The sequence below is a fragment of the Octopus sinensis genome, linkage group LG3 (assembly GCF_006345805.1).
Source record: "Octopus sinensis linkage group LG3, ASM634580v1, whole genome shotgun sequence".
Lineage (NCBI taxonomy): Eukaryota > Metazoa > Mollusca > Cephalopoda > Octopoda > Octopodidae > Octopus > Octopus sinensis.
This window is the reverse complement of record NC_042999.1, coordinates 128,626,851-128,640,152: the sequence shown is the minus strand read 5'-3', so window position 1 is coordinate 128,640,152 and position 13,302 is coordinate 128,626,851. Positions and strand designations below refer to the sequence as shown.

At 38.4% G+C, this 13,302-nt stretch overlaps 1 long non-coding RNA gene across 1 annotated transcript in view; it reads right to left on the bottom strand.

Annotated features, from left to right (window-relative positions):
- The window catches only part of LOC118762569, a 19,648-nt gene extending 11,744 nt beyond the window's left edge, over positions 1-7,904 (bottom strand). Inside the window, exon 1 of the long non-coding RNA XR_004998322.1 lies at positions 7,773-7,904. This is a non-coding gene — a long non-coding RNA (uncharacterized LOC118762569). The remainder of the gene's footprint in view (positions 1-7,772) is intronic.
- Positions 7,905-13,302: the final 5,398 nt, after the last annotated feature.

The window sequence follows — 13,302 nt, the reverse complement described above, 5'->3', positions numbered from 1 at the left end:
GGGCAACTAACCTTTAGAAAATTTAAATTTCGTTATCTATATTGAATCAATTTCGATTAATATTATAAAAGATATTTCTTTCTTCAGTAGAGCTTTCGATGGGATATAAATAAAATACTCACGTATGATCATGGAAAAAGCACAAGCTAAAAACATAACTACACTTGAGTACATCACTTATATCTCCTCGTAAATCGTCTGTCATCCATCAGCATGTGGTGAACGCGATCATTGTCTTCCTCGGTTGTAGCAGTTGCAGGGCGTCCAGACGCTGGGTCATCTTCAAGACTCGCCGTTCTCCTCGTAAATTCAATTACCCACTTTTGCACTGTATATGTTTGTGTGCCTGTGTTTGTCTCACCACCATTGCTTGACAACCGATGTTAGTGTGTTTACGTCTCCGTAACTTAGCGGTTCAGCAAAAGAGACCGATAGAATAAGTACTAGGCTTACAAAGAATAAGCCCTGTGTCGATTTGTTCGACTGAAGGCGGTGCTCCATGTCCGCAGTCAAATGACTGGAACAAATAAAAGAATATATACATGTATATATATATATATATATATATTATATATATATATATGCATGCCCATCACAAAGTAAATTAGAAGTACAGATATACTGAGAGCTATACTTATCTGCATACATATACATACACTCACATACACAGGTATCTATGTATATTCATATACATATATGTGTATGTGTGTGTGTGTGTGTGTAGATTTACTTTTCAACATAGCCCCTTTGCGATTCACACACTTCTTCTATCAGTTCTGCAGTGCTTGAATCTCATTGGTGAACAAGTCTTCATCTTGTTGCTCACAAAAGTTATCAACAGTGGATATGACGTCATCATCACTGCAATATTGCTCCCCAGTCAAGTCTTTTTTTATGTTGGGAAACAGATGATAGTCAGAAATCAGGAGAATAGAGATGGTCATGAACCAGTTCAAACCCTCAGTCAATCACAGCAGCCGTTGAAACGAAGGACTTGTTTGCTGGAGCATTGTTCTGATGAAACAAGACTCCTTTCCTGGGTGTTTGGTCTTGATAGCCATTCGTAAATCAGTAAGTTGGCATAATACTCTGCATTTGAAAATAGTCAATAAACATAATGCCTTTTGCATCCCCCAAAACTGAGGCCATCACCTTCCCAACAAAGAATCTACCCTGGCCTTCTTTGGAGCAGGTGAGAAAGGGTGTTTCCGCTGCATAGATTGTCTCTGTGTCTCTGGCTCAAAGTGAAGAATCCAACACTCAGCTTGGGTTAGGAAACGTCGAAGGAAACCAGTTGGATCTACCTCAAACAATGTCAGATTTTGCCGTGATGTAATCAACCTGGTGTGCTTTTGATCAGGTGTCAGAAAACGTGACTCAAACCTTCGTCAAGTTCATTGTGCAGAATATTCCAACTCTCATGGGATATGCTAACAGCATTGGTTATTTTATTTATAGTAAATCGTCTGTCATCCATCAGCATGTGGTGAACGCGATCATTGTCTTCCTCGGTTGTAGCAGTTGCAGGGCGTCCAGACGCTGGGTCATCTTCAATACTCGCCGTTCTCCTCGTAAATTCAATTACCCACTTTTGCACTGTTGATAAGGCAGGAGCATCATCCCTCTAATGTAGTAAGCTTGTTAGTATGAATGTCCTGGGGTGGGGGCTAAACTCTTTTTCTGCAGGTATTCGGTAACACGACAAGGTGAAAGTTTGTCGATTTTCAAGTTAGTTGTTCTTTGTTGATGTGTTCTTTGAACAGTGAGATGTCAGTTTACCTGGAAAGAAACAATGCAATTATTAACAAGAACGGTTGAAATGAATGCGTGCTAGATTTCACAGCTCCTTCATAGTCAGCCTTTGAATCTTTCAGCCCACCCTCGTATAGTTACTTACTCGAACGTAAAATCTGTATTGACAAAGCGTTCATATTTAGTTTTTGCAGGAAGCGAACAAATTCTTTCTCTTCCTACAACAAAAAATGCACCTTCGGATACATCAAATTTCATATGGAACAGTAACAATCACTAAAATGATTTTTTGTCTTTTTCGTAATTTTCTGTTATTTTATCGTATTCTACATTCTGAAACATTTCTAACTCGCGTTAAAAGAAAAAAAGTCTTACCCCCTGTTCTCTCCTTCATTGCATTTTTCAGAAAAAATTGAATTTTGAAAAGTGTATCTGTAAAGCGACATTTTCCGTCATTTATTTAAACTTTCTCTGCTAACTCATCAAGTTCAATTATATGAAACAGATGGGTTTTGAGATTTAAATTTGGTAATTTTCCAAGATTTTAATTCTTGTGTATAAGGAGCCCACCGAAATTGAAGTGTACCTCGCCCTATGGTCTAAATCCGCTCCTGCTTGTTATCACTTCCAAATATCATTGTGGTGTTCCAAGTCTTAGCAAGATGGCCAATAGCAATTACAAGTGGTTGGATGATTTTATCTAATTGTATTGCTTTGAAAGTCAGGCCATGCTTTTATACTACAATTCAATATGTCATTTTATTGATGACTACCTGCTCTACACAAACTTATACGCCCTCCTTGCTCAAATATCATAATATTGTTTGCAGAATGAAACACTCAATACATACTACATACATACATACATACATACATACATACATACATACATACATACATACAGACAGACAGACATACATACATACATACATACATACATACAGGATGTGCTGGCTACTGGATAGTATCGTTTTTAGCGTGTGTGGTTTCGTTATTTTTTGGTTAATTTATGCAAACAAGAACAACAACAACAACAACAACAACAACAACAACAATGCAAGTGAAATCGAAAAAATGTGGCATCTCAAGACGGTTAAAATACCAGTGATTGTAAGGGTACTTGGAATGATCAAAAAAGGAACTGAAAATTATTTGAGGATGATCCCTGGTTTATCCATGATAGAAGTGCAAAAGACTGTCTCCACTGGTACGTCACACGTATTGAGAAGAGCATTGTCGCTGTGAAATGTCATTCCTTTTCCCCCATTATTTTCTTTATTTTCTTTCTTTCATTTTTTAATCTTTCCTTTTTCTTTCTGTCTTTCTTCCCCTTTTTTCTATCACATGACTTTGTGATTGAACAATCTGGCGTCTTTACATTAATGACCTACCAGTGTATACGGTGACTTTCTTTGCTCTAGGTGTCGGGAGTACACTTAGCAAGAAATGGAAACAAAGTTGAAAGAAGAGGACAACAACAACAACAACAGTTTGGTGATGTATAAAATCTACAAAACTTCTGACACCCAGAAATGCAGACTCTGTGAAAAGGAAGTGAGAAAGTGAGAAAGTGAGTGGATGTGAGAGCCTTGTGCAGAAAGAATACAATGTACCTTCATTGGCTTTTATATCGTAAATTGGCTTTTATATCGTAAATAACAATACGAACTAGCAAAGAATTTGGATGAGTATGTGCCTGGTAAAATAATTCACCAGAATGGGTAAACAAGGATGTTCTGGGATTTCGATTTTCTGACTGACAGAATAATTCCTGATGCGATAACAACCTTGCCTAGTTTTCGTAACTCTAATGAGGGGCCAAAGATTATGCCATCTGAAGTACAGGTGACCATCAAAATGATGAAAGTAAACAAAGCTGATGGCCCAGACAAAATTGTTATTGGGATGATAAAAACAGTAGAGGAATATGAAATTAGAAAACTGATAGATGTAATAAACATGATCTTTGATGAAGGAAAATTCCTAGAAGCTCCGAGTAAATCCATCTTTATTGCATTCCTGAAGCAATCAGGAGCTGTGGCCTGTGAACAGTATCGCACGACGAATCTCATGGGTCACGTTACGAAGATCATTCTGAGAATTTTACTTCTGCGGGCAAGAAGCAGAACAACACACGAGATTGCAATTGAACAGTTTGCCTTTGGAAAGGACGCTGGTACTAGGAACGCTATTTTTGTATTGAGAACGATAACGGAGCGGGCGATGGAGATGCAAAATGACATCTTCATGTGTTTCGCGGATTACACAAAGGCCTTCGGTAAAGTAAAACATGACATATTATTTCAAGAACTCAGTAACCTTGATCTGAATGGGAAAGACCTGCAAATCTTGCAGGACCTGTATCGGAACCAATGAGCGTGCATAAAGGTGGATGGAGAATGCAGTGTATACACTAGCAGCATTCGCGAGGTCAAGGGAGGTTACATTTCATTTAAATATTGTTATCCCTTTCTAGTTTACGGGAAACATATCCATGCATTAGCTTTGTTGTGGTATGTAGTGTCTCTCGTCCACGTTTTTGCTTAGATATGCGAGCCCTGCATTGCTGGATTCTTATGCATGTCTGTCTGTCTGTATGTATGTATGTATATATGTATGTATGTATGTATGTATGTATGTATGTATGTATGTGCGTGTTTATATGTATGTGTGTATGTACGATGTACGTATGCATGCATGTATGTATGCATGTATGTATGTATGTATATATATATGTATGTAAGTAGGTATGTATTGTGGTGTGTTGTATATATATATATATATTATATATATATATATATATATTATTAATATATATATATTATATATATATATCTATATATACGTGTTGTATGTATGTATGCATGTATGTACGTATATGTATGCATGTATGTACGTATGTATGCATGTATGTATGTATGTATGTATGTATGTATGTATGTATGTTGCAGGTACTCTATGAATACGTGTGTATTCTGTTGGCGGATGTAGGTATATGTATGATCGTTTGTGCGTATGTGAGTATATACATTGTATGTGTACAGGTGTACGTATGCGCATATATATATTTTTGTGCGTGCACGCGCACCCTTGTGTGGGTGCATGTGCGTGCGTGTGTGAGTAAGTGTTTGTGTGATGGCAACGGCAGAAGGCGCTGAAGATGGTATTGATGGAATAGGTTTTCTTGTTTATCTCTGACTTCAGAGTCTCCTGTCTATTTCCAGTGTATAGAACATCTTTTGTGTCCTTTAATCAATGCAAGATATTAATTACAGTGGAATGGAGTGGAGATAAAGAGGAAAAGGGCCGGAGTGGTGTGGTGGGTAGTTGAAACTGCAGTAATTTTGGTGTGGAGAGTAGAGTATGGTCATGAGAGATAGTACGTAGAGGGATGGTGTCAGAGACTAACGATGTGAGAGTGTTTTGTGTTCTTATGGCGTTGGAGAAGGAATAAGATGGTACGGTGGCGGTGATGGTGATGCCAGTGAGAGAACTGGCGCATTGAGAGGCGAGAAGTGGAGAACAAGTGGAGGAGTGGTGAAGTGATGGAGATGAGGAGACTGTGAAGGTGGGACAATAGCGTGGGCGATGTAGTCTGAGGAAGAGAGGATGGTAACAGAGTGGAGATATTATGTATGTGTGTGCGTGTGTGTATGTGTGTGCATGTGTGTGTGTGTATATATATGTGTGTGTGTGAGAGAGTAAGGGAGAGGGCGAGAGAGAGAGAAGATGGGCAAGAGAGAGAGAGAGAGAGAGATGGAAGGAGGAAGAAAAAATTTGGGTGGCCGGGTGGGTGAATATAATGTGGTGGGTTCGTTTGAGAGAGAAGCGATGTATTCAAAAAAGGGGCTAAGTGGAATGTATAGTGTGAGGGGACGTGAGATGAGGGACAAAGTGTGAGAAATACGTGAAGAAAGGAGTGAAAAAAGTGATATGAATGAATCTGTAAGTACCTAAAAGAGAAAGAAAGAGATAGAGAGAAAGAGACAGAGAGAAAGAGACAGATAGAATAAAGATTATATGTATATGTGAATGTATGTATGTATGTGTGTGTGTATGTGTTTGAGGTGCGAGTGCATGAGTGTGCGTGTGTGTGTTCACACACATATGCACACGCACCCCAAACACACAAATACACATATATACACACACACATACATACATACATACATACATGCATGCATACATACATACATACATACACACACACACACACACACACACACCACACACACACACACACACACATATATATATATATATATACTGTCCTTTTCGCGTCTGACCACTGTCCGAAGTCAGGACGCCATGATAGATCGTTAGCTCCAACACGCATTTTTTTCTCTCCTTGTTTCTCTTCTTGTTTCTCTCCGTGTTTCTTTCTGACGAAGAGCGTAGGCTCGAAACGTAAAAGACTTTTTCTATTTCTATTCCTGAGCGCTATACTAATACATTTGTTTGTTTGTACTCCACCTGCCTTCGTCTTCTGTTTATTTTCGTAAACTTTCCCGTTATATATAATAATATATTATATATATATATATATATAATATATATATATATATATATATAGAGAGACATAAAACTACGCTAATGATTATTAATATCAGGTACATTATTTACATTTGATGGATACCTGTCTTCATTTTGTTTGTTGTTGACACAATGCTTCGGCTGATATACTCTCCAGACTTGATCAGGTGTCTTGGAGAAATTTCGAACCTGAACCCACGGGCATATGACGTAGTAGTTAAGAGCGCAGGCTACTAACCCCAAGATTCCGAGTTCGATTCCAGGCAGTGACCTGAATAATATAATAATAATAATAATAATAATAATAATAATAATAATAATAATAATAATAATATTAATTAGATCTGGAAATAGAGGTAGCACGAATGTGGAATCTAAAAACAGAAATAATTCCTATCATAGTAGGCGCATTACTCTTTTACTTGTTTCAGTCATTTGACTGCTGGCATACTGGAGCACCGCCTTTAGTCGAGCAAATCGACCCCAGGACTTATTCTTTGTAAGCCCAGTACTTATTCTATCGGTCTCTTTTGCCGAACCATTAAGTGACGGGGACGTAAACACACCAGCATCGGTTGTCAAGCAATGCTAGGGGGACACAAACATACACATATATACAGACACACAAACATACACATATATATATATACATATATATATATACATATACACGACGGGCTTCTTTCAGTTTCCGTCTCCCAAATCCACTCACAAGGCATTGGTCCGCCCGAGGCTATAGCAGAAGACACTTGCCCAAGATGCCACGCAGCGGGACTGAACCCGGAACCATGTGGTTGGTAAGCAAGCTACTTACCACACAGCCACTCCTGCGCCTATAGGTATGATAAAAAATATTCAGATAAATACATAACAAAAACACCAGGACTTACAAATATATACAACATACAGAAAATTGCACTACTGGGCACTTCACACATCTTACATAAAACGCTTTCAATACAGTAACCATAACAGCATCACAGCAAACCACAGCACATATCTAAGGCACACAGAGCTGCGCTCGGCAGTGAAGTGAAAACACGCTATAAAAATAAAACTACTGAATAATAATAATAATAATAATAATAATAATAATAACAACAACAGCAACAATAACAACAACAACAACAACAACAATAATAATAATAATAACAACAACAACAACAACAACAACAACTTCGAAAGTACCTTAGGAATGAGAACCAGGTTCGAAATTTCCCTAAAACACCTGATGAAGGCTGGAGGATATATCAGCCGAAACGTTGTGTTAACAACAAACAAGATGAGGACAAATATCCGCCAAATGTAAATAATGTAAGTAATGTACATAATTCCTCATCTCTTAAATATAGAACTTTACCTGATTCAGGTAGTCATCATGGAATAAAAATTATAAGCAATTTATATGAACTGAAGAGGAGGTATTGTTGTGAGTCTGTAGGTTTGAGGTAGATGTCTGTTGTGATTTGGTTGTTGAGATATCACACCAGAAATTTGGACACCTTTTCCACATCTACTTAATGGAAAACTGGAAAAGATACTTAGATGATTGTTTCATCATATGGAAAGAATCTTATGAAAAGCTTCTGGAATTCAAAACTGAACAACATACATCCCAACATTCAATTCACTATGGAATTCAGCAAACATCATCTCCCTTTCCTTGATCTTCTAATTATAAAAACACCCAACAACCAAATCACAACAGACATCTACCACAAACCTACAGACTCACAACAATACCTCCTCTTCAGTTCATGCCACCCAAAACACACCAAGATAAATATCCCTTTCTACTTAGCTAAAAGGGTATGCACCATTGTTTCGGATCCCGGGCGATGTGTGTGTTTATGGCCGACACACCTAAGCTCCACGCGGCTCTGGCAGAAGGTAATGGCGAACTTCTGCTGACTCTTTCGCTACAACTTTCGCTCGCTCTTTCCTCCTGCATCTTGCAGCTCATATGCGATGGATCGGCGTCCCGTCCAGGTGGGGAACCTATACGCCAAGGAAACCGGGAAACCGGCCCTTATGAGCCAGGCAAGGCTCGAGAAGGAACAAACAATATATATATATATATGGCTCTGTGGTTAAGGTGTTGCACTCACGATTTTCAGATCGTGAGTTCGATTCCCAGATCGAGCGATGCGTTGTGTTCTTGAGCAAAGCACTTCATTTCACGTTGCTCTGCGCTCATGTCATCATCTGACATGTGGCACCCGTTGCACCTGTACAGGTAATGTCGATTTGATGGAGGAACTGAGCTTATGTGTACACAAACATTTGATCACTATAAACAAATCATCTGTGTGGTTGTTCGATAAGAAATTGTCGAGCCTTCATACATCGTCTAACGACGGGAGAGTCCATTATATATATATATATATATATACATATATATATAATTATGTGAAATAGAAAGATGAATAATCTTGTTGTAGATTAATCAAAAGTTAACCGATACCTTAGTAGCAAAAATCACAGCAGTAAACAGCACGGTTGGAGGTACAACCATCTGGCGTTGCAACCGTGCGTTGGTGCGGATAATTGAAATTAAAACATTATTGGTGAATTGAAGAAATGGAGCTGAACGCAGATTGAACAGAAATCGTTTTATTTCATTCTACACGTGTTTCGAAAGGCACAAATTACCAAAATCCGATTGAATAATGGGACCATATTGTGTCTTTCTCTTCAGGAAGAAAAAAGGAAATCCGTTAGAGAAACAAAAACAGAACAGAGGCGGAGCAAAAACCAAATCGATTTGGTTTTTGCTCCGCCTCTGTTCTGTTTTTGTTTCTCTAACGGATTTCCTTTTTTCTTCCTGAAGAGAAAGACACAATATGGTCCCATTATTCAATCGGATTTTGGTAATTTGTGCCTTTCGAAACACGTGTAGAATGAAATAAAACGATTTCTGTTCAATCTGCGTTCAGCTCCATTTCTTCAATTCACTACATATATATATATATATATATATATATATTATATATATATATATATATGTGGTGTGTGTGTGTGTGTTGTGTGTGTGTTGTGTGTGTGTGTGTGTGTGTGTGTATGTGTGTGTGTGTGTGTGTGTGTGTGTGTGTGTATAGAATCAACAGATTACACTTTGTAGCGCTCAAATGATTTGAACTTACACTCCGATATCTTTACCGAGGACCAATTTAGCAGAGTAAAAAGTGGCTAAAAGCAGAAACCAAGTGATCAGATATGGAGACAATGATTCAAATAAACAGATACCGTAAATCCTCGAGTATAATCCGAATTTTTTTCCCCAAATTTAAAGGTCAAAATCCCTAGTGCATACTATATAAGAGGTTAAAAGTGAAAATTATTTTCTAAGCATTGTCCGAGTCTCTATTTGCTGTCCGGCAATGTTTATTCAGACGCATTTTGTGATGTCGGGCGCGAAAATACTTTAAGCTAAGCCTGAAAGCAAGGAAGACATAAAAGAATCATCCATAATATGCAGTAAGCAACATTTATTAAACGTTATTACTGTTATTACTGTTATTTCTTTATTTTCTGCAAACAAAATGCACAAAAAAGCTACACGTTTGAATTGTGTTATATACACAATGATAATAAAGGACGTTACCGTATACATTTTTACAAACTAAGGACGTTATATAGACCTCGACTCAAGTTAGAGAAGGGGTGCGTATTATACACAAGGTTTAGGTTTTTCAGAGGTACAGCCCCTAAAAATCCCCTGCGTTATTATACTCAAGGGCGGACTATACTCGAGGATTTATGGTAAACACCTTAGGTTTTAATGTACATAGTATATGTACATGTATATATATTTTGTACACTAAAACCCAAGGTTTTTATCTGTTTATTTGAATCATTGTATGTAAATGTATGTATGTATGTATGTATGTATGTATGTAAACAATTGGTGGAGAAAAAATTATATATCTAACACTTCCAAGCATTTTGAAAAGAATCACATTAACAACCCAAAAATTGAAATGAGATCTAAGAAAACGCCGCTAACATCAACAGTCTTATCAAATGTTGAACCACCCCATGTTACGTAACCACTCCATGTTACGCAAACGAAAGCAAACTAATTGATAGATCCTCTCCAATGAAAGAACTGTTATTCTCGTAATAAACGTTGTCACCAGCCGGGATAAAAACAAAAGCCAGTTTCTTTTTGCAGCTCATTAACAAGTTGTAGTCATAGTCACAATCATTTTTGAGCCAAACTCCCTTATGTACATGTGTGTGTGTGTGTGTGTTTACTTATAAAGGTCACTGTATGTATGTATACATACATTACATACATACACACACATGTATGTGAGTGTGTGTGTATACATACATTCATACATACATATCCATATATGTCTATATATGGGTGTGTGTGTTTATGCTAATAAATGAGAATTTATGCGTGTATCCACATGGAATCTTGGCTTTTATACTCAGCCTCCTGGGAATCTAGCGTCACAAATGGTACATATTTGGAGTTAGGGTAACCCTGGAAGTGTTACTATACCACTTTAGTCCTCCATCGTACTGCGCAAATTCAGAGCACCCTATAACATACTGTCTTTCTATTTGAGTGCGGTATTTAACTGCTGGGGAACAATTTCTTTGGATTCCCTCAATATTTTGTTACTTCTTGAGCGAAATACTCTTCTATTGAAATATTTCTACGTTAATGTGTCTTCAAAGCGAAGAACTCTCTCTCATATTGATTGGGAGAAGTGGCAAGAAGGCAGGAAAATGACTGGAATAATAAATTGAGAAAATTCAGTGACAACTCTCGTATTGAAAATGATGTGTGGTGCCTCGGATTTCACCAGTGCTCCAAAATCAGAGTTTCGCCCCAGCCATGACTGGAGCTCCGTCCGAACAAACTGCAAAAACCATATTCCACGAAAGCCCGTTGCCTCTGAAGAAGTCATCCACGAGTTTCTTCACGTCAGCTGCCTTGGTTGTTGTTAGACGCTTACAAAAAAAAAAAAAAACCAAAAAAATCTTCCTTTATCACATCGCCCTTTACATAGCACCCGAATACAAGCGAGCTTAGATTGAAAATGTCGGCGGTCTCATCGAGTTGGAGGCTGAATTTTGCTGGGCTTGAAGTCAGAACTGTAACTACTTGAGCCAAGATGTCATTGCTCAAGTCGTATATTCTGCTGCTGATAGTGTCATTTGAAAGAGAAATTTGGGATAACTTATCTTCAGCTGCTTTTCCCAGCATGATATTTGCCATCTTCAACGCAGCTGGTTTTACAAGTGTTTCACCAATAGTATGTAGTTTGCCTTGCTTTGCGATCAGGTACGCAACTTCGTACGATGCTGTGGGGATCAGTTTGTTGATGGGTACAAAGTCAAGAACAAGCAGAATAGCCTTTTCATCGAATTTGGCTCTCTTTACCTTGAATTCAGCAAGCGTTGTGTTCTTATATTTCTCATCTCCATGCAGTTTTAGGAAGTGATCCTTTAGTTTTACCGGTGCTAGACTAGAATTACTCAACTTGGCATTGTAAATCATGCACTGAGGACGCTAACTCCCATCACGTTACTTTGTACATGTGATTCCATATTGTACGTATTCATCGAACCTCTTTTCTTTTTTTGATCGACATAGTATTAAGGGTTTGAAAGATTACAAGAAAATCACAAATGACGTACAATCACAACAGCCACAAGTGGACTACTGAGCGCACCAAGTTCCCTGCAGCACAGATACTAAAGCCAAGCGATATGGCGTGATCAGCTGCAGCCAATGATGGCCAAGCGGAGCCTGACGTCACGAATAATACGAGTGGGCTGAACGGGACGTACAAGCCCACATAAGCAGGGCCGATATTTGCTTTGTCCAAAACGCTTTAAATTTTTTTTATTTATTTATAAATAAATATTTTGAAATCAAATTTTATATTGTTATCGTAATTCATCTTTTAATAAACTAGTTTATCACGGAAATTTATTTTGTGTATCAAATTTTTACTAAGCAACTAAATATTTGAAATCTAACACGGCGAAGAAGGCGGCGAGCTGGCAGAAACGTTAGCACGGCAGGCGAAATGCTTTCAAATTCCGCCGAACTCGACTTTGCTTTTCATCCATTCGAGGTCGATTAAATAAGTACCAGTTGCGCACTGGGGTCGATATAATCGACTTAAGCCGTTTGTCCTCTCTGTGTTTAGCCCCTTGTGGATAGTAAAGAAATAGGTATTTCGCCTGTCTTTACGTTCTGAGTTTAAATTCCACCGAGGTCGACTTTGCCTTTTATCCTTCCGGGGTCGATAAATTAAGTACCAGTTGCGTACTGGGGTCGATCTTATCGACCGGCCCCCTCCTCCTAAATTTTGGGCCTTGTTTCTAGAGTAGAAAAGAATCTAACTCGGCGAAGAAAAATTGTATATTGCCAAATTGCCGATTTTTTGACGGCCGACAAAAACGGCCCGACATTGCTTGTGTGAGCTGGTCTATACTGTGTGTCTTAACCCCTGCTGAACCTCTGAGACTGACTAATGAAACCCTGGGGTTCGATCGAACCCAGGTTAAGAACTACTGATCTATTTGATCTGACTTTTACGTCGACATTGCGATATAGTGCGATTTATCATAAAATCATACTTAGTTATTGGTTTCAAATTTTGGCACAAAGCCAGCAATTTCTGAGGAGAGGTAAATCAATTACATCGACCCTAGTGCTTAGCTGGTACTTACTTTATCGACCCCGAAAGGGTGAAAAGCAAATTCAACCTCGGTCGAATTTGAACTCAGAACGTAAAGACGGTCGGAATGCAGCTAAGCATTTTGCCCGTCTAATGATTCTTATTTCTTTACTGCCCACAAGGAGCTACAAACAGAGGGGACAAACAAGGTCAGACAAACGGATTAAGTCGATTATATCGACCCCAGTGCGTAACTGGTACTTTTTTAATCGACCCCTAAAGGATGAAAGGCAAAGTCGACCTCGGTGGAATTTAAACTCAGAACGAAAAGACAGACGAAATACTGCTAAGCATTTTGCCCGGCGTG